At 38.4% G+C, this 22,097-nt stretch overlaps 2 pseudogenes; both read left to right on the forward strand.

Annotated features, from left to right (window-relative positions):
• Positions 1-538: 538 nt before the first annotated feature.
• LOC138845026 (myotrophin pseudogene) lies at positions 539-7,040 on the forward strand (annotated as a pseudogene).
• Positions 7,041-20,838: 13,798 nt separating this feature from the next.
• LOC127488522 (ras GTPase-activating protein 4 pseudogene) lies at positions 20,839-21,903 on the forward strand (annotated as a pseudogene).
• Positions 21,904-22,097: the final 194 nt, after the last annotated feature.

A 22,097-nucleotide genomic window follows, 5' to 3' on the forward strand; every position in this document is an offset into this window, starting at 1 on the left:
AAGGAACCCAGGGAGGTTCTGTGTGGGCAGTGAGATGGAGCCCAAGGTTCCAGAGATGACCTCTGGGAGCCAGCGTCCTGCCATCAGGTACCCCCAGCTACACCTTCCCCAACTCTGGACACCTGGCCCCACACACTCACCATTCCCAGGCACCCAGGATGGGCTGTGTTGAGTGGAAAATGTCAAAGAACAGCAGATGCTGCACTAGCTCCAGAGTCTCACAGAGGCAGAGACCGCTCTTTGGACCTCTCTCCTCCTTGAAATTGGAACACTTTTATGTTGTCATAATCCAGTGATTATGTGGCAGTGATGCCATGACACCTGATTGGACAGCTTGCATAGCCGTCAGCACGCAGGACCCAGAAGACACAACAAATCAGCATTGTTTACATCAGGGATGGGAACTCCAGGCCGTACCAGATAGGCAGAGAGGCGAGGCCTGGGTTCAGGTGCCAAGGGCCTCCTCTAGGGATGCACATTTTCACCAGTGGGATCCTGCCACCTGCTGGGACCCTCCTGCCTCCCCATGGGTCTTCCTGGGAGAATCCAGTCTGGAGGCTGCAGTAACCTGCTTAGGGTGAGTTAGAGAGCATTGGCTATTTATTGGCTTGGATCTTTTTCATTTTCTTCATATTTTTGATTCATTTTCTCTATGGGATTTTTCATATTGATTTTAAGAATGCTAACAGATATTGCATAATTCAATTATTTTTTTCTTTCATCTCTCTTGTAGATATTTGTTTTCTAGTCTGTCTCTTGCCCTTTTATTTTCTGTTTGTTTCTCGCTGGTACTTAGTAATTAGTGGATTTTGGGCATTAATTTTTCCAGTAATATTGTTTATCAGTTGTAGTTCTTTTTAGATTTTATGAATTATCTATGTATTTTAGTGACATCCTATGTAATTGTGTGTGTGTGTGTATACACACAATTTTATTCCTGAGAAATTGAACTTTACATGTTTATGCCATTTTATTTCCCTGATTGCCCTTACAGTAGAAAGTTGAAAAGAAACAGTGGTGGCATCCGGGTGTAGGCTTACTTCCAGGGAAAAGCTTTCAATGATCCTGTTTTAGTTGTTTTGGTTGTTGTAGGTTTCTTTTAATCTTGATCAGATTGAAGAAGTTACTTTCTGTTTGTTTTTACTGATGGTAAGGCTTTTTTCATTCGATGTTGAATTTTATTAAATGTTTTCAACATGTAATCTAAACAATCATGTGATTGTCTTTTTGCATTTTTCACCTATTTGGATGGCTGTTTTGGGAATCTTGACAACTCTTGTATTTTTTATCTCTTGGTTGTGATCAATCTATTATGTTTTCCTATATCATTTCATTTATTATAATAATACTTTGCTTAGAATATTTGTATCTGTTTATGAAAGGTATGCTTTTAAAAATTATTTCATGTCCTGGTACATTTGCATCATCATTGACGTAATGCTGGTTTTTCAAAAGAAATGAAAAAGTATTCTCTGCTTATTTCCACTTTGCATAGATTTGAGAAACAGGTTTCTTTTTTCTTCCTTAGAAGTTGGGAATATACCTGTAAGTATGGTTCTGAAATTTTGATTGTTTAACTTTTTTTCTTGGTTGGTTGTAGCTTTCAAAATGCGATTCAACTTATTTGGTTTATGTAGGAATTTTTCTATTTTATGTTATATTTGTGTTTGGGGAATTTTATTTTCAAAGTATGGTAGATTTTTATCTGTTTTGTCAGAATTTTACTCCTAAGGATTTCACACATTTCTCTAAGTGGGTTGGTAAAAGCTATAATTTCTACAAAAGAATGATTGTTTAAATTCCTGAAATAGGTTATTTGTGTGACTTTTACTTTTGTTTCCTTAATCACTTTTAATAATCTTTTATTAACTTTGCTAACATTTTGTTTTGTTTCGTTTTGGTTTTGGTTTTGGTTTTTTTGCTAACATTTCTTAAAAATTTTATTCTTGCTTATTTGCCTGTACTTTTTTACAGCATTTCATTATGCCTGTTGTTATCTTTTTTCTTATTTAATTCCATATTCTTTGAGTTTTTTCTTTATAATTCTTGACAAGAAAGCTGTAATGATTGCTTTTTGGTGTTTTACTTTAACATAATCATTGAAGGGTATAAATTATCTCTAAGTACTGATTTACTGTATCCTCTTTATTCCCTTCTGTGCTTTCAACCCCTTTGTGTGCAGGCCCTGTCTGTCTTACAGTGTCCTCAATACCATATACCTGCAACCATCACGGATTACATGTGCTTTCATTTCTGTACCTGGAACTCATGTTCTGATTGGTAAGTTAGTGTTTGATCCATTAGAGACCCATTATTTACAAGTGTATATGCATGTAATCACAGCACAGCAACCACCCCTTCCATGACTGCAAAATGGCCATGGCCCCTCAGGATATATCACATTCTCATAGAGCAATATATCTCCTGATTTCTTTTAGAAAAGCAGTAAAATTCGCAGACATAGCAAGTAGACATTTCCTTATGTATTGTCAACTGCATGTTTTTGTCCACTTCTAAATCAATTTTTCAAAACAAACAGGACTACCATGTTTGTCTGAATTTTTACTTTATGGACTTGCCTGTTTATTGCCAATATGTGTTGATGCAAAAGATTCATGTACCTTATTCAGGACACATTTAGAAGTGGCCTGAATGGCAGGACTCTTCAATCATAGAGCGTATTTAAAAAAGGTGGTACAGACAATATATTTTTAAGTAAAAATGGTTTAAGTTTTTTTTAATGCTCTGGAAAAAAAAAGACATTATAATTCAATAGATCCTAGCCCTGGAGAAAAAGGTTGCTTTAGGGGCTAATGTTTGGTAAAATGCTTATTTAGTAGTTAGAAATTGTGTGAGAGCAGATGATTCCATGAAATAATTGTAAGACAATAGTGTTCAGCAATGTGATGATTTCTAAGATGGGAAAATTTGTTTTCAAGCCTCAATCATGAAGCAGCCAATTTACTGAGACTTTGACAATGAAAATTGAGTAAGACTTTTTAAGGAAATAGTATGCTAAAATTTAAAGACCACATTGAAGGAAAGGATTTTTTTTACTATCATTTTCCCACTGTTCCAAGGACATTTCCTTTAATTTGAGATGAAGAATCATGAACAGGAGAGAAGTAATAAAAATGTGGTTCATATCTGTCATGAAAATTACTTCTAACAAGGTACTGTTTGGAATCAAAGTGACAAAAGGCCCACTGAGTTTTTGAAGATTTTATTTAATAAACCATGGGCCTTAATTTACTTGTCATTACCAAAAACCTTGATGAGGCTTGGGTCATGGCAGAATTTGTGTAAGGTGGTATCAAGATCACTATTTCAAAGTGGTTTTGCTATATCAGGAAATACCTCCTCAAAAGATGGAGGTATAAGCATTTTACCAAATATTTGCCCCTGCTAGAAAAACCATCTCAAAAGGACTAAATAACTACAGTGCCTATACACATAACCACAAAAATATTTTTTAAAAAGTAAGAAATATTCCAGAACCAAAATCTCTAACAAAAGTGAAGTCTTCATCCAGCCTTTAGGAGAAAAGCTGAAAGGGAGAATGTGGTAAAGAGTTGCAGGTTTTCTGGAAGGTATAATGATGCTGGTGGGGCCTAGGAAGTAACTCATGAAAGTTACCAGTTCATGCACTTATTTCAGAGCAGAGAAATACAATGAAGAAGATCCACTGGGAAGAGAATCCAGTGTGAATGCGAGCAAAACTAAAAGCAAAGTAAAGAAAGTTCAAATATATGATGAAAAGAATAAGAGAATGGAAGCTTCCAGAAAAGAGAGAAGCCATGCTTTAGTACAATTTGTAAACAAAATGAAAAACCTTAGAATCATGATGCTAGAAGATTCTCCCTTGCCTGTCCACTAACAACCTTCATAGAAGCCTAACCATAAAAGAGTATAAAAGCCATTGTGCTCCAACATGAATGTGGAACAGACACAGTAGCAACTCTTATTACTTACCTCTTATTATTATACTTACCTCTTATTATACTTACCTCTTATTACTAAGCGTTTTCTCAAGAAAATGGCTCTTATACAATTTTGTTAGGTAGCTAAGTTACTGCTGCCTTTTCTGTATGGAAGGTTAGCATTATTTATCATAGTCCGTAAGTGTCCCTACTCTGGGACCCCATAATTAATCTCAAGCCTAGTATTTCAACTTATACAAAGCAGCTCTGGCAGCTGATAGGGCTTGGAAGTAACAACAGCCCAGGAGCATTGAATATGCATTGTGCCCTGATCTTGATTTCTAAAGAATTTCTCAAATTAAAGGATCCAGGGCTCTTTGGAAAAATGGTGAGTCTCAGTCTTAGGCAAGGAGATATACAAATATGAGCCTGGGTCATCTTACAGTGCCAGAGAATAAGATATGTCCCTATGGACTAAATGATCCCATGATGAGGGGGCATGACAATGGAACCAGATGAAAAATTCCCAGTGGCCAAAACAGGAATAATTTAAGTAATAATATAAATGAATTAGTACAGGAACTTGAAAATTTTGTGGTAAATTGAATTAAGATATATTTATTTTGGTTCAATATTTTAAAATCTATATATAGGTTTCTTTTTTCATAATGTATATTTTCTGTGAAATCTTTGAAGGCCCCTACTATTGGATAATATTCAAAGTATAAGGTAAATATTCCTGAATCAACAGTGACATGAATGATTGATTGAATACATAAATAAATGAGGAGACAATTTTTCCAGGCAAAGAATCCCAAATAAATTCCACCCTCAGGGATATGTGTCTAACTCTCTACTCCTTAAGCATGGTCTATACATAGTGACCTACTTCAAAAGAGTAGGGTATGGAAAAGGGCTTGAGGTAGGCACAGAGTAGCTTCACATTAGTGAAACCTGAAAAATACTACTTTCCACCAGGTGTTCCAGACCAACATCGGCAGTGATGTCGTGTTGACAGTGACTTATTCTTGTTGCACTGCAATAAAAATCATGGCCCTACTCTCAAAAACCCAGAAACCCAGTCTAGCCATGAAGGCAAAAAAAAAAAAATCACATGAATCTCCAGTTAAGAACAGTCTATAAAGATCCAAGGAAACCATTGGGAAAGTCACACAAATCTAAATTTTGCATCCAGACTTACAGAATACTACAAACTTTTTATGAAGAAAAGACAAATCTAAGTTTCCCAGACCTACCCCAAGTGGAAATAAGCAGACAATATTTTAAAATTTCTTTTGGGGCTCCAGCTTCTCTCAGCCAGTCGGAACCTGCTCTGCTGGGCCTGGGGGCCAAAAAAGTTCATTCTCCTGCCCCAACGGTCATTGTGACCAACTGCCTCGCCTGTCTGGCAGCATAATCCACCTCTCTTCTCTCTGGCTTCCTTCAACCCTGTCTCACTCCCACCTGGAAATATTGGCTTGCTGCTGCCACCGTTTCCTTGTCTTCTGCCCAACCAAGTGGCCCTCCCCACTGCAGCAATGTGCGACAAAGAGTTTGTGTGGGCCCTGAAAAACAGACTTGGGTGAGGTGAAAGAGTATGTGGCCAAGGGAAAAGATGTCAACAGGATACTAGAAGGTTGAAGGAAGCCTCTTCATAATCCAGCATATTGTGGGCAGCTTGAAGTCCTGGAATTTTTGCTGCTGAAAGGAGCAGACATCAATGCTCCAGATAAACATCATATTGCCCCTCTTCTGTCTGCTGTCTATGAAGGTCATGTTTCCTGTGTGAAATTGCTTCTGTCAAAGGGTGCAGATAAGACTGTGAAAGGTCCAGTTGGACTGACTGCCTTTGAAGCCACTGACAACCAGGCAATCAAAGCTCTTCTCCAATGATGGATAGATGGACTGATTATTCAGACGAATGACTCTCCTGTGGCCTCACACTGCTGCCTATCACTCTCTATCTGCCAGCTTGTTCAGCTAAATACTTCTTCAGGGGTGAGGGGAGAGATAAATGCATAACAAGTCAGACTACAAGGAAAAAGTAAAAGGAAACAATATTTTGGAGGAGAGGGAAGAAAGCATGGTCAGGCTTTTCTAGGATTCCTGATCAAGTTAGCCTCTTTTCCATTTCTAATGAACTACACAGTTTACAACCCCAGAGAGAGGAAAGATAAAATATACCAGGAACATTTGAGCTTTTCAGCTCCCCATCTAGTTTGTTTTTATTAGTTTTAATTAGTTTGTGTTGGAAGTCTAATTGTACAAAGGCCAACTCCACATGTTTGGTAGCCCTAGCTGTAAGCAGTAGTGGCTGCTGTGATGTAAACGTAGGGTGCTGAGATAAGCAATTAGCTAGAGCTTTCTGCCTTAAGAATGCACTCTCCTGGGGACTCCCTGGCACTGTTAAGAGCACTGCCTGTGGTTCGTGACCACATCTTTCCTCAACGATCTCCTGCTTTATGTGAAAGCTCAGTTAAGGTGAGGTGGACAAACTCCTAAATTGCTGGGTGACTGAACTTTGGATTTTCTTTCCCCTTTCACATGGATTTCATGTCTCTTTCAATAAAACTGACTAGTTTTATTTATGAAATCCTAAATTTATAAAATCCTAAAGGAGAAATCATTCCAGTATGCATATTTTTTCTCCTCTAGATTCAGACACTTATGTAACATTGAAACACTTTCAAACTCATGCTAGTAGTTAAAGGGGATTTAAAAATAGAATCATAGACATATGCATGTTAATATCATATAAAGAGAGAGCAGTTTTGTTAGTACCTTATGGATTTTCTTTATTTTATATTTGAATGGATTGACCTCAATTATTTTGGAGAATCAAGGAACATTGTTTGGAATGCCTGTCTCAGACCCATCTTGGATGCTGATTATTAAGTGTGCCAAAGCTATCACTGGGGTAAGATTTACTGTTTGGACAAATTTAACCTCATCCCTTCAAAAATGTGGTTGTTACCAGGTTCCGCTGAGTTGGTGATAGGTTTCTGCTGAACATATGCCAACCTACCTACATATATTTATTGGCTTTTTTATAAATCATACATTGCATAAAATGAGACAACTTCAAAATATACTCACATTGTGTTCTTAGAATACAGTGCCTAAAATGATATTCTTTTTTTTAATTTATTTAATGAATATAAATTTCCAAAGTACGGCTTATGGATTACAATGGCTTCCCCCCCCCATATCATCTCTCCCACCCGCATCCCTCCCCTTTCCCACTCCCTCTCCCCTTCCATTCACATCAAGATTCATTTTCGATTCTCTTTATATATATTCTCTTTATATATATTCATTTTCGATTCTCAGTTTAGCATACATTAAGTAAAGATTTCAACAGTTTGCTCCCACACAAACATAAAGTGAAAAATAATAGATGATTTTTTAAATGATGATGAAATCAGATCAGACCTATTGTCATGTTTAATCCCAGTGAGAGTCAAGATGGGAATTGATAATTTCTTCTTTTTTTTTTTACAGATCAGTTTAGTATACATTAAGTAAAGATTTCAACAGTTTGCACCCCCATAGAAACACAAAGCGAAATATACTGTTTGAGTACTCATTATAGCATTAAGTCTCAATGTACAGCACATTAAGGACAGAGATCCTACATGAGGAATAAGTGCACAGTGACTCCTGTTGTTGACTTTACAAATTGACACTCCTGTTTATGGCATCAGTAATCTCCCTATGATCCAGTCATGAGTTTCCAAGGCTATGGAAGCCTTTTGAGTTCACCGACTCTTATCTTGTTTAGACAAGGTCATAGTCAAAGTGGAGGTTCTCTCCTCCCTTCAGAGAAAGGTACCTCCTTCTTTGAAGAATCTGGAACACATCATGCTGAGTGAAATAAGCCAGTCCCAAAGGGACAAATACCATATGTTCTCCCTGATCGGTGACAACTGACTGGACACCAAAAAGGAAACCTGTTGAAGTGAAATGGACACTATGAGAAACGGTGACTTGATCAGCATAGCCCTGACTGTTAATGAACAACTTAATACATTATCCCTCTTAGTAGTTTTTTTGTCTGTTCTACTTAATATGACTGGTTTAATTCTGTAATTAATACACAGTTATTCTTAAGTGTTGAAATTTAACTGAAATGTGATCCCTGTTAAACATAAGAGTAGGAATAAGAGAGGGAAGAGATGTACAATTTGGGACATGCTCAAGCTGACTTGTCCCAAATGGTAGAGTTAGAAACATACCAGGGGACTCCAATTTAATCCCATCAAGGTGGCATGTACCAATGCCATCTCACTAGTCCAAGTGATCAATTTCTGTTCACAATTGATCATAATGAAAGGACTAAGAGTCAAAGGGAGCACATAAACAAGTCTAGTACCTGCTAATACTAACTGATAGAATAAATAAAGGGGAGAGTGATCCAACATGGGAAGCGAGATACTCAGCAGACTCATAGAATGGTGGATGTCCTAAACAGCACTCTGGCCTCAGAATCAGCCCTAAAGGCATTCCGATCTGGCTGAAAAGCCTATGAGAGTATTTCAGGCATGGAAAGCCAAGACACTCTGGCAAAAAAAAAAACCCTAAATGAAAGATCTCTGTGAGTGAGATCCCAGTGGAAAGAACAGGTCTTCAAAGAAGGAGGAACCTTTCTCTAAAATGATATTCTTATGACCTTCCTGAGAAAATTTATACATATCTTCAGATATTTATTTCATAGGCATACCCTTATATTTGTTATCTTGAATTTAAGATATTAAGATTCCTTTGCCATGTAAGCTTATTAAGCTTATTGAGAATACTGGAGTTTTTCCTTAAGGCCAACTCATGCAATATACCTCAAATTTTTAAAGGAGGGGGAAGGAGGATACATTTAGGGACTTAAATTCAGATTGCAAATAATAAAGAATTAATGATTTTTAAAGCAGTGTAGCATTCATTCTACAGTAGGGTTAAACCATGAACAAAAATGGTCAGTTTGGCTAATAACAAGTTCTACTGATCAGTCACTAATTGGTTGGCGTGTGTGTGGCGGGGGGGGGGGGGGGGGTAAGTATGTGTGGGTTTTCTCCCATGAATCCTTTTTTAATCCTGTGGCTTTTTCACTTAAACTAGCCTAAACCTGTAATTTTCTTACATCCAAGAATACAATCACCAAAGGGTGGTTTAAATACTTTGATATATATAGCTAGTTCTGATAACTTAATGCAGCCTAATAGAGTTGGACATCCTCATTGAACCTGGAGGGCATTCTATCAGTCTACAACTATCAACATAGTACACCAGGGTATCTTTGTTCCACCTCTTGGCATAATGCTAATCAAAAGGCTTGAGTTTTACCCATTACTTTCCAAGTGTTTTCTTGTGTTTTCTTGTGTTTGGCTATTGTAAAGAGTGTGTTGTCCTAAACTTGGTCTGCTTTCTATGTAATTATGGTAGAGAAGCCATTGGCATTCTTTGTACATTTTGTCCTGATCTGATGTTCTTGTAATGCAGAAGAGGCTATCTTGCCCTCCCTCTTCTATTTCAGCCATTTTGTAAACCCCATAATTACGAAGCAATTGCCTGAGAAAATAACGTATAAAGATAGAATAGTATAGACTGACCATGGTTGTTTACAATTTTTATGTAGGTTATTTATAATATATTTCTAAACCACTTGGCAGATAAATTCACAACACTTAATGTTCATATTTTGAGTAAAGGAAGCTAAAACTGTCTGCTTTTTGTACTACATGCAGTAACAAAAGGTTAAGTTTTGTTCTCCACTAAAATATTGTTCTACCTCTCAGAAAAGATCTTGCATGTTCTGTAGTTTTGTTTTAAACCAGTCATTTCATAGGCACTATCTCAAGTAAAAACAGGTGATTTACCTGTTGACTGTAGTGTACCAACAAAGTCCCTCTTGCAATTATAGTTCATTGACAACACCTGAGTATCCCAAGTAATTGCCAACTTTCTGAACCCTTTTGGGCATAAAAATAAATAATAGGTAGATGCAGAAGGTGAAAGCTGCAAACAATTAGGCCCTTTATTCATTGATTATTTTTCCCCACAGATAATGGATTTTTAAATCCATTTTTTAAAATTCTATTGTTTTAGAATCCATTTTTTAAAAATCTATTTGATTTTTTTCCCTAGCACTTCAACTGAGCTACTGTTTTCTTCCATGCAATATCGTATACTCAATTTGTGTATAGTAGAAGCTGGAAAGAGTGCCCTCATAAATAAATAAGCAATTGTAGTGTTTTGCATGCAAAATTTAAAAAAATTTAAATTGTCCTGATTCTATTTTGTAAATGGAGAAACGATCATCTTTCTAAGCAGTAATGGAGCAAGACTAGTGCTTTGTGCATTTTGATTTATTTGAGTTCATTTTTTTCATAACATCATACTTTTGACACAATTGGGTCTTTCATGAGTATCCTAGTTCCTGTACATCTGAATGCTAAATAATACTGTGTTAAAGTTTTGTGGTGCAAGAAAAAATGGAATGAACTTGAATTGTGCTACAGAAAAATAAAATTTGTTTTGGAAAATCAGTATTGCATAGATAATGATATAGATTTACCACAACTTGAAATAAGAAGTTTCTTAAAAGTATCCCTTTCATAAACTTAGCTAAAAGTATCCTAAACAAAATATTAATAAATGAAATCACATATAAAACATAAAAAAATCAATAGCAAGCAATATATAATAAAAAATGCAAGAGTGGTTAAGATTCCTTACAAGTCACCCAGGCAGGTAAAAAACTACAAGAAGAAAATCACATGTTCCCTTTGGTCACATGTTTAAAAGCATTTCATAAAGTTCAGCATGCAATTAAAAAAAATTGAGAAAAGAGTAACAAACAAAACACAACAACAATGCAGTGAGTTTTGTAATCTAGTCAACAGAGAAAGGAACCTACAACAAACACAGCTAATACAGAGTCATTTAAATCTTTTTCCTTGAGAGAAAACCTAGACATCAGCCAGCCCAGCGATGGGAGAGGGTGCCATGATTGGTTGGCGCTGGAGTGGCGGGCCATGGAGGGCCCTGGCGAGTCTGGGTTTCAATCCAGGGCTGGACTTTTTCCTTCCATGTTTCAAGGCTGTGAGGGGCTGCGAAGGGTGGGGATTTGGCTCGGTGGAAACCTCAACTTGGTTCTAAGAGCTGTGAGTTTGAGAAGGGATGACTAGAAGTGAGCTTGGGCTGACCAGAAGTGAGGCCTCGTTGGGAAAGAGCGGGTCCCCTGAGGGAGGGGATTTTGCAGCAGAAGGGGGCGGGGGGAAAGGTGGAAGATGACGTGGGAGCACCAGGCTTGCTGTGGGTAGCTGCTGATGCTCTGAGAGAAAAGCGACAAGCAGCTGCTGGGAGCTCAGGGATAGCCCTCGGGGAGGGAACGTGGGAGTTCAGTGTGGGATAGTTGAGTAGGGGAGGCCTCAGGCTCCAGAGAGCTGGCCAGGGGGTATTCTTGGCAGTCAGAGCATCCGAGAGGGAGGAGCCAAGGGTATGGGCAATTTGTTGTGCCAGTTTGGCTCAAGGTGGGCTCTGCACTGGGAGCGCTCAGTTTGGAGTTTCCTCGCTGTCTTGGCACAATTACTAGAACCACACTCCATGCCTTTGTACAAGAAACGGTGTCTCCTGAGGTGCGGAGGGAGCCAGGATGCCCTGGGCTCTGAAGATGCCTCTGGCCAATGAGGTGATGGAATCCAGACTGGTGCAGGACTTTGATGCTAGCCTGTCCGGGATGGGCCAGGAACTGGGTGCTGGAGCCTATAGCATGGGTGATGTCCTTGCATTGCCCATTGTTAAGCAAAAAGAGTAAGTTTGCCTCCTGATAATGAGAATAAAATCCTACCTTTCCAGTATGTGCTTTGTGCTGCCACCTCACCTGCAGTGAAACTCCATGATGAAACCCTGACATATCTCAGTCAAGGACAGTCTTATAAAATTCGAATGGTATACAACAGAAAGATTAGAGAACTTGCAGAAATTAATGGCAAATTGGTTAAGAGTAAATTTCGTGTAGTGGTCCATGACAGAAGGCTACAGTACATTGAACATCAGCAGCTGGCGGGCTGAAGGTGGAACCGACCTGGAGACATATTTCTTGACATAGATATCTCAATGTCTGTAGGTATAATCAAGCTTGAACTAATCCAAACCAGCTAAATACAGTAGAGTTCCTGTGGGACCATGCAAAGAGGACATCTGTTGTACATGCTCAAGGCTAACTGAACTGTCCAATCAGGAGCAGTGGCATAAATGCTACATAATCACGCACGATCTTGACGCCATAATCGTTGTTCAGTTCTGTGGCAGAGAGAGGTCTGAGGAGGGGGCTATACTGCTGGGAGGTTCGTCCCCTGTTTTCCGAGGGTCTTTCCCCACAGGATTCCACACCCCTCAGAAGCCGTGAGAAAGTAAGTGTAGGGCAGGAGCGCAGAGATGAGGAAGGTGGTGAGGGCTCTGGAGTCTGTGGCCCCATCTCACTGCTGGCCCAGCACTACCCTCAGCCCCTCTGTCCACAGTGTCAGGGCTGGGCTGGCACCCAGACTCCAGGAGTCCTGTGCCTTCCTGGCAGGAACTTGTTGGCCCAGGAGTCTGGGGGGAATCTCTTGGCAGCTGTGTGGTGGCCGCCTCACGACTTCCCTGACAGTGCAGTGGGGACCAGGTGGTTGCTAGGGAGAATCCAGGCTGTGTGATGGGGTTCATACAGGTGAGGGGCTGTCATTTATGGAGTCCTCAGCTCCTCTTTTCTTCCCAGGGTGACCTGACTCTCCAAGTTTCCTGAAGATGTTGGAAGCAGAGTCTCAGCCTTGGACCTTGACCTCTCAACATAGCTCTTTCTGGGGTCTGACCTCACTCTATGTTGCTGACATAAGTGTCATAGAGTATGGAAATTAAAATCAAAACAGGGTATTGGGCTCAAGGTTTTTGTCCAAGTGTTAGAGGGCAGGAGACCACTGTAATTTGGTACGTGGATGTCATCTTAGACCTTACACATTATCTTGACAGGTGATCATCTGTCTTTGAACTCTCAAAATAGAAATATTAGCTAGTCACATTTATGAGTGCTTTAAAAATTATTTCTGTTCCCTGATAACCTTCCCAATCCCAAAGATACAAATCTAGATTCCTAAATTATTTTTTATTTATAATTTAATGTAGGGTACATTTTCAAGAATATGTGAGTATAATTGACATACAAAATTTTATATTCCCATGTTCTGTGACCTGTTGTTTTGATATGTGAGGGGATTTTTAAAAGATTATGGAAAATTCATGTTATCTTGTAATCCTATTTTTCACAAACTTCTTTGTGAAAAATTGGCATTTATATCCTATTTTAAACCTTTTTGTGTCTCCTTGTACATATACATTATTTAATGATAGGACAATCAACTTAACAAATCATTGAGAATATATGTTTATAGAAGAATAGTTAAGAGCTTAACAAATCATGAGCCTCTAATACTGTATTTATATTCTATATACTGCACTGTGTATTAGGTCTCAAGGAGTTAATTTATCTCTTAACTGCAAGTATGTGTCATTAAACTACCATCTTATTTCCTTCATTCTCAGCCCCTGGTAACCACTATTCTGTTTTGTACTTCAGTTTGATGTTCTTAGATTCCTCATGTAAGTGAGAATGTGTAGTATTTATCTTTCTGTGCCTTACTTCAAGCATTCTGATGTCCACATTCATACATTTGGATCCATGTTATGACAAAATAGCATATTTTTCAGTATTGAATGTGATTCATGGTGTGTGTGTATATGTTTTCTGTCTTCATCTGTTAACAGTGTGGCTATTTCCATATCTTATTCTTGTCTTCTGAATAATGTTCACATGAACAAATGTATCTTTTTTTTTAAGATTTTATTTATTTAGTTGAGAGATAGAGTTACAGTGAGAAAGAGAGAATAAAAGAAAAAGAAAGCTCTTCCCTTCATTGGTTCACCCCCAAATGGCCTGTATGGCCAGAGCTGCATGGATACAAAGCCAGGAGCCAGATGCTTCCTCCCGGTCTCCCATGCAGGTGTAGGGGCCCAAGCACTTGGGCCATCCTCCTATGGTTTCCCAGGCCATAGTAGAGAGCTGGATTGGAAGAGGAGCAGCCGGGACCAGACTGGGACCTATATGGGATGCTGACACCACAGATGGAGGATTAACCCACTTTGCCATGGCGCCAACCCCCAGGTTATCTTTTAGATAGTGATTCTAGTTCCCTTGGATGTATATCCAGTAGTGGGAAAGCTTTGTTTTTTGCTAGTTCCATTTTTAATTTTGTTTGAGATACCACTATAGTGTTTTCCATTTTACATTCCCACAAACAATTTTATATATTTCCTTTCCTCCACATCTGGTTCAACACTTGTTATCGTTTATACTTTTGTATAATAGCTATTTTTACATATGTGAGGTCACAACCCTTGTGGTCTTGATTAGCAATGCTGAGCCTCCAGGAAGTAAAATAGTGGATGAGAGTATTATCTTTCCCTCTCTGTCTGTTTCTCTGTGTGTCTGCTTTTTCAAACTAATTAATTAAGAAATATGTAAAAACTACTTGGAGTAATTGGTAAAATCAGATTTAGATTTTAGGAGCGAGTTCCTAGTGTTACATAGAATGTTGGGGGTGACTATAGTCCACAGTAATCTGTTCTATATTTTATGAGCAAATAGAAAAAAGATGTTCCAAGGCTCTGATAATGAAGTGTAATGTCTATGTAGGGAAAATTGTTTATCCTGATTCATTAGTACACATTGGATACAAAGCCATTAAATTAAAATTTCACTCTGTAGGCCATATATGTGTATAATTATTGTCAAGAATAACTCCAAACAGCATCTTACTTGGTGTATAAGGTTAAGGGGTGTTAAAACATTTAAGTTAGTTTCACGTTTAATATTATGGTCTTCAGAGCAGCTTATTAAGACTGTGAATCTGGAAATAACAGAATTGGAATTTCGTCATGCTAAGTGGAGTGATTAGGAGGGAGTGTTTACCTTAAGTTGATGCTAAATACGTCTTTTAAATTGTTTCACATAAGAAAAATGAAGTATTTCTTTAAGTGTATTTGGAATTACTTTGAATTAGGCAATATCAAATAAGAAATATGGAATTAAATGTTAAGTTAACTTTGGTGCAAAAATTTCTTAAATAAATGCATAGTTGTTTTATACTAAACATTATCCATTCAATGGTAAAGGCCCCTTGTGTTTAGGTTATTATATATTTTTGAACCAAATTGAGCAAAATATGTGCAACCTTGGCATATTTGTTTGTCTTTAGTTTCTTCTGTGAATCCCAAAGTCAGGAATCTCTGTGCCTAGTCATACTGTTTTAAGTGATTGTTCCATGCTTGTCATATTTTTGGAGTTCCATAATCATAAGCACAGTCTAATATAAATGCAATTTCATTAATCCCCAAATTATTCTTCTTATTTACTGTAACTCCTATCCATCATTAACCCCAGACTGCCATTAATCTGAACTCTGGCTCCAGAGATTGGCCATTTCTTTTTTGGATACATTACAATGTGTGGGCTTTTGCTTCTGATTCTTCTCTTCTTTAAAAAAAATTATTTTGTAACTACTTCCCAGGAATTATATCCGATAGAAAACAAGAAATAACACGAAATATTATACATGAATATGCACATCTATGTTAAGGACATACGTAATGTATTATAGATTACATAATGAGATAATATATGTAATATAAATAGCCTACATTGGTTGGAATATTTCATACATATATTATAGGTATACCTCAGAACTTTAAGGGAATTGTTAATGATGCCATATCATAAAGTTGGAAGATAGTCTAATAGCCAATAAATAAATTAATAAATTATCATATATTTACAATGTAGTATGAATCCATTTTCAAAATGAGGATAGATACATATTATACTGATTATTACACCATTACAGTATATTTAAATCCTTTGGTTTGATGACATATCTTAAAAAAATTAGTTATAATATTTGAGATATCTGTTGATGTACAAAGAAAAGCCCCATGCTACTCTGGCTTTCTGATCAGTTTCTAAAAAATGACTAATCATGAGATTTTTGGGTTTTGCTTCCAGTGCATTAATGCTCAAATGATAGACATTTAAATTATTTGACTATTGTTGAGGGATTGCATACAATTTTATATACTCTGTAAACATTTCTGAATGATAGATAAAACCTATTAAAACATATCAAAGGATCTTTGATCCTCTAAGCTTAGTGCTGGCAAACTTTTTTGTAAAGAGCCAGAAAGTAATACTTTATGATTTATGAACCATAATATCTCTGTTGTTGCCTAAAATATGTATAGGCTGTAAGTAAATAGATGTGGATGTATTCCAACAAAACTGAATTTACAAAAATAGCAAGGAGCTGGATTTGGCCCACAAGAACTGCTAATGCAGTGAATCTTCCTGTTCAGAATACCGCGCATGCATGTCACTACTCATTTTAAAGACAACAATGTGTACCACACCACATTTTTCAAGAGGGAGCTCAAATAAAGCTTCAAAGCCTTACATATATAATAAGATTACTTTCTACATTTTCCTTTGTTAAACAATTCAAAATTTAATATGATTAAGAAATTTTACCTTTGACTAGGATAGAATTAGATGATGTTTACCAAGCCTTTGAGATTTTTCAATCTTTCTCTGGTATTAGAAGTCTAAACAAAATGATAACTGGTACACATAGTACATATTTGGGAATTGTCAGGAGGACCTAACTTTAGAAACGTATCATTTAGTGCCTTGGTCTGCCTTTTAGTGCTACATATTCATTTCACAGTTTAAAAACTGTGAAGTGTTGCAAATTTAATTTATAATTATTATTTAAGGATTAGAAAACACAGATAAAGGAAAATTAGATCATGTATGATTGTCACTCAGGAAAAATACCAGTGAGAGTACTGCCTTTCCTCACTGTCATAAATATTTTTTCCCTTTACTCCTTAATGCATTCCAGTAATTTCCAATTCCAGGATCCCATCAAAGCTTGTTCTCTCCAAGTTAATACTTATTTCTATAAAATTAGAAGTCATTTCTTCAATGTCATTTTATGTAACCTGTCAGTAGTATTGTTCTGAACAGAAAACTCTTCTCCAAAATAGCTTCCTCATTTGTTTTCCAAACATCTTTCTGTCTAGGGAGTGATTTTATTTCACTTGTCAAATATTAGTTGGTTGCCAATATGTGAGTTCATGTCTGCGGTTTCTCTTCTGTCTCATTGGTCAACATGTCTATTTTTCTTCCAGTACCAGGCTGTTTTAATTATAACTGCCCTCTATTGTGCCTTGAAATCTGGTATTGTGATGCCTCAAGCTTCATTTTTATTTAAGATTGCATTAAGTATTTAGGGTCTTCTATTTTTCCATATGAATTTTAGGCTCATTTTTTTCTATAATTGTGAAGAATGTCCTTAGTGTCTTGATAGGGATTGTTTGAATCAATTACTCGGAGTAGAATGGACATTTTGATGATATTAATTTTTCCAATCTATGAACATGGGATATTTTCCGAATTTTCTGTCATTTATTTCTTTCTCTTTTTAATAAAAGATTGTGTTTATTTATTTGGGAGGTAGATTTACAGTGAGAGGGAGAGACAGAGAAAGTCTTCCATCCACTGCTTCACTCCCCAATTGGCCACAAAGGCCAGAGCTGTGCTAATCCAAAGCCAGGAACCAGGGGCTTCTTCCAGGTCTTCCACATGGGTACAGGGGCCCAAGGACTTGGGCCAACTTCCATTTCTTTCCCAGGAAATAGCAGAGAGCTTAATTGGAAGAGGAGCAGCTGGGACTTGAACCATCAGCCATATGGGATGCCAACGCCTCAGGCCAGGGCATTAACCCACTGCACCACAGCACCGGCCCCTCTAATAGTTTTTATTGGAGTCTTTCAATTTCTCTATGTAAAAGGTCATATCAACTGCAAACTGGGGTAATTGTGCTTCTTTCATTCCAATTCATATCACTTTGATTTGTTTTTCTTACCTAATGTCTCTGGCTAAAACTTCCAGAAGTATATTGAAAATAATGGTGAAAATGGTCATCACTGGCTCCAGATTTAGTGGAATTCCTCCCAACTTATCCCCATTCAAAATGATACTGCCTGTGGTTTAGTCATATAGTGCTTTGATTGTGTCATGATAGGTTTCTTCTCTGCAATTTTTAAAGGTTTTTGTCATGAAAAGATGTGATATTTTATCAAATGTTTCTCTGCATATTGAGATAATCATATGCCTTTATCTTTCATTTTGTTGATTTTAAATAACACATTTATTGATTTGTGTATGTTGAACCACCACTGCATCCCTCAAATAAATTCCACTTTGGGTAGATGATCTTGTTAATGTATTGCTAGATTCCATTTGATACTATTTTATTGAGAATTCTTGCATCTTGTCCACTAGGGATATTAGTGTATAGTTCTTTTTGCATCTCTCTGCTTTTGTAATCAAGGAAATGCTGGTCTCAAAGAATGAGTTTGGATTGATTCTATCCTTTTCAATTGTTTTGAATAATATAAGAATGGTGATCAGTTCTTCCTTTAAAGTTTGGTAGAATTTAGTCTCTTCAGGGCTGGCAGTGTGGCATAGATGGTTAAGCCTCTACTTGCAGTTTCTGCATCCCATATAGGTACTGGTTCAAGCCCCAGCTGCGCCACTTCCAATCCACCTTTGTGCTAATGTACCTTGGGCACTTGCACCCATGTGGAAGACCCAGAAGAACCTCCAGGCTCCTGGCTTTGGTTTGTCCCAGCCTCAGTCACTGCAGCCAAACCATTTGGGGGAGAGAACCAGTAGATCAATATTCTCTCTCTCTCTCTCTCTCTCTCCCCCCCCAATCTCCTTTTCTTTTTCTCTCTGTATCTTTGCCTTTTAAATAAATAAATAATATTTTAAAAATGAATTTAGTCTCTTCTACAATAGTATTTGGAAAGTTGGATTTCACATGCTGAAGTTTGAGACCGGTTTGACCCAACTCATGATGGATCAAGCATCTAAACCTAATAACCTCAAACCATCACAATTACTAGAGAGAAACATAGAGGAAAATCTACAATATATGGCCTAGGCAAAGAATTCTTGGGTAAGATCCCAGAAACATGGGTAATAAAACAAACACAGATAGACAAATGTGATTACATGAAGTGAGAAGTTGCTGTGCAAAAAATGAAATAATTAACAAAGTGAAGAGATAATTAACAAAATGAAGAGGTAATCAACAGAATGGGAAAAAATATTTGCAAAATACGCATCCAATAAAGGATTAATATCCAGAATATATAAGGAGCTCAAGAAATTTAATAACAAAACACACTCCAGTTAAAAAATGGACAAATGGCATGAATGAGAATTTTTCAAAGGATGAAATAAAAATGGCCAATAGACAGATGACAAAAAATTCAGAATCACTAGTCATCAGGGAAATGCAAATAAAAATCACAATGAGGTGTGTGACCTCTCTCCAGTTAGCATGGCTTTCATCCAAAAATCAAAAATGACAAATGCTGGCCTTAATCATAAATATTCTGAAATAAGCATAAAACTATCACTCATTTATCTAGTTTTCTATTGCCTTTCTAGTGTATTCATCATAGTCTGTTTCTTTTGTTTTTTTTTTCTCATTTCCCCCTTTTTAAACATAGAATCGTTCTAGAGTGCAATCTTTGATATTCTTTCTAATGACTTTTACTAGCTTGTATGTACTGATGATTTCCAAATTTGTATCTCTAGCCCAGGAACCCTCCTTCATTTCAGATTAGTATATCACACTGCCTACTTGATATCTCTCTTTGGATATCTATTACACAATAGATTTAAATCCTAACAAGTCCAAAATGGTACTAATGTTATTCTTTCTCATACCTGCCCCTTATATAGTCTTCCTACTTAAAACCCTTAAAAGTAAAAATCTACTTTTAAAAACTTACATTTTAAAATTAGTTTTAAAAGTAAAATCTACTATACATATTACAATCTATCTTCTGGCCAGAATTCCTGGATTTGAATTGAGAGTCTGCTGCTGGTGGGCCGTATGAGTTTAGGCAAATCATTTGGCCTTCTTGTACTTAGTTACTTCCTTTACAAGATGCATAATGTTACCTACCTCACAGAACTGTGAGGATTAACCATGGTTTAACACAGGAGCAATGCTTAATACAACAGTTTGTAATTGTGTATTATGTACTATGTATTATGTATTATGTATTATGTATGTATTATGTATAATCATCAATACTAAAGGTTTCTCTCATAGTGACACCTTCCAAAATAGATTTTAGTGACACAGAATCTTGAAAATAGCAATGACAATCAAACTTGGTTTATTTATTCCTACATATAATAAAAGTGATATTGTCTTTTTTCTTTTGCTTTGTTAGAAAGTTTCACATAAAGTTACTTATAATTAGTAGTAGTGCATTTTTCTTGTTCCTACATGTTGCTCTTGAAGTTAACCCCACTTGGAGAGTATTACTGTACATTAAATCGCTAAGTGGAGCACTTAGGAGGTAGTGCTTTATCTTAAATTGATGCTAAATACAACTTTTAAATTATTTCAATAAGAAAAATGAAATATTTCTTTAAGTGTATATGGAATTACTTATGTGGAATTACATATGTGAAATTACAATATATGGAATTCCAGGACCTGCTGTTCCAGCTGGAGGCGGGCCACACCATCAAGGCCAACACTCTTTTGCAGCAACTCTCTGGCCTCCAATTCCATGGAGTCTTTTCTGAAGGTGGTGGGGTGTGGTATCTGCATGGCGTGCTGGGCCCCATCCTTGACAGGGTGTTTGAAGAGAAGTACATGGAGCTGAACCCCAGCAAGGTGGAAGTTAAGGACATAGGGTGCTCCTGGCTGCACCACCCGCAGAACAAGGCTAAGGTGCTGGAGCAGGGTGCACAGACGCTGCGGGCCCACCTGAGGGCGCTGCTGAGTACACGCTGTCTCTTGGTTCGCGCATGCCCCGCCTTGGTCAGCGGCACCTTCCGCCCGCTCTTCCAGCGCATGCGCGAGCGCGTCCCCAGTGCCCAGCATGAGACCCTGAGAACCTGCGGCTCTTCGCCATCACCAGCTTCTTCTGTGTGCGCTGCTTCTCTCTGGCCATTATGTCGTCCAAGCTCTTCCCCCTGCGGGAGCGGCACGCGGACGCCCGAACCAGTTTCACCCTGCTCCCGCTGGCCCAGGCCATTCAGAACGCGGGCAACATGGACACGATGGCACCCAGGGCCAAGGAGGTGTGCATGGAGCCTCTGCAGCCCACAGTGCGCCAGGCATGGCGCTGCTGAAGGACTTCATCACCAAGCTCACAGACATTGAGGAAGAGGAGGAGCTGCACCTGCAGCCATCTCTGAGCTTGCAGGCCGCTCTTCATCCACAGGACCAAGGGCGAGGGTCCCCTGGCTGCCTCCTTCAAGAAGCTCTGCTTCTCCCTCACCGCTGAGGCCTTCAGCCACGCCCAGATGCCTGGCTCCAGGAACAGCACCCTCATCAAGCTGGCACACATCCAGGAGGCCGAAAAGGTGGAGGAGAAGAGCTTTGGCAGCTTCCCTGTCATGTGGGTCATCTACACGGAGGACACTGGCCTGCCCCAGACTGCCCACCTTCAGTGCAAGTGTGTGAATAAGCTGAGCCAGTGGCTGTCAGCGCTGCGGAAGGGAGCACCAACAACCCGGCCTGCTGGGCTCCTACCACCCCAGCGTCTTTCACGGGCACAAGCGGGGCTGTTGCCACCAGAGGGACAAGTCAGCTAGGGGCTGTGACAGGACGTCGTGGCGGGGGACCCTGTGGGAGTGGAGTGGCCCTCTGGACCACGACCTGGAGGCCCAGCTCCTCTTCCGGCACCTGCATGCCTTGGAGCCTGCACCATGGAAGAAGTGTCAGGAGCTGTCTGCAATATCCAATAAGAAATATGGAATTAAATGTTAATTTTGGTGCAAAATTTTTTAAATGATAGTTTTTTCTTTTTTTTTTTTTTTTTTTTTTTTTTTTTTTTTTTTTTTTGACAGGCAGAGTGGACAGTGAGAGAGAGAGACAGAGAAAGGTCTTCCTTTGCCGTTGGTTCACCCTCCAATGGCCGCCGCGGCCAGCGCGCTGATCCGATGGCAGGAGCCAGGAGCCAGGTGCTTTTCCTGGTCTCCCATGGGGTGCAGGGCCC

This window comes from Oryctolagus cuniculus, chromosome 13, assembly GCF_964237555.1.
Source record: "Oryctolagus cuniculus chromosome 13, mOryCun1.1, whole genome shotgun sequence".
Taxonomy (NCBI): Eukaryota; Metazoa; Chordata; class Mammalia; order Lagomorpha; family Leporidae; genus Oryctolagus; species Oryctolagus cuniculus.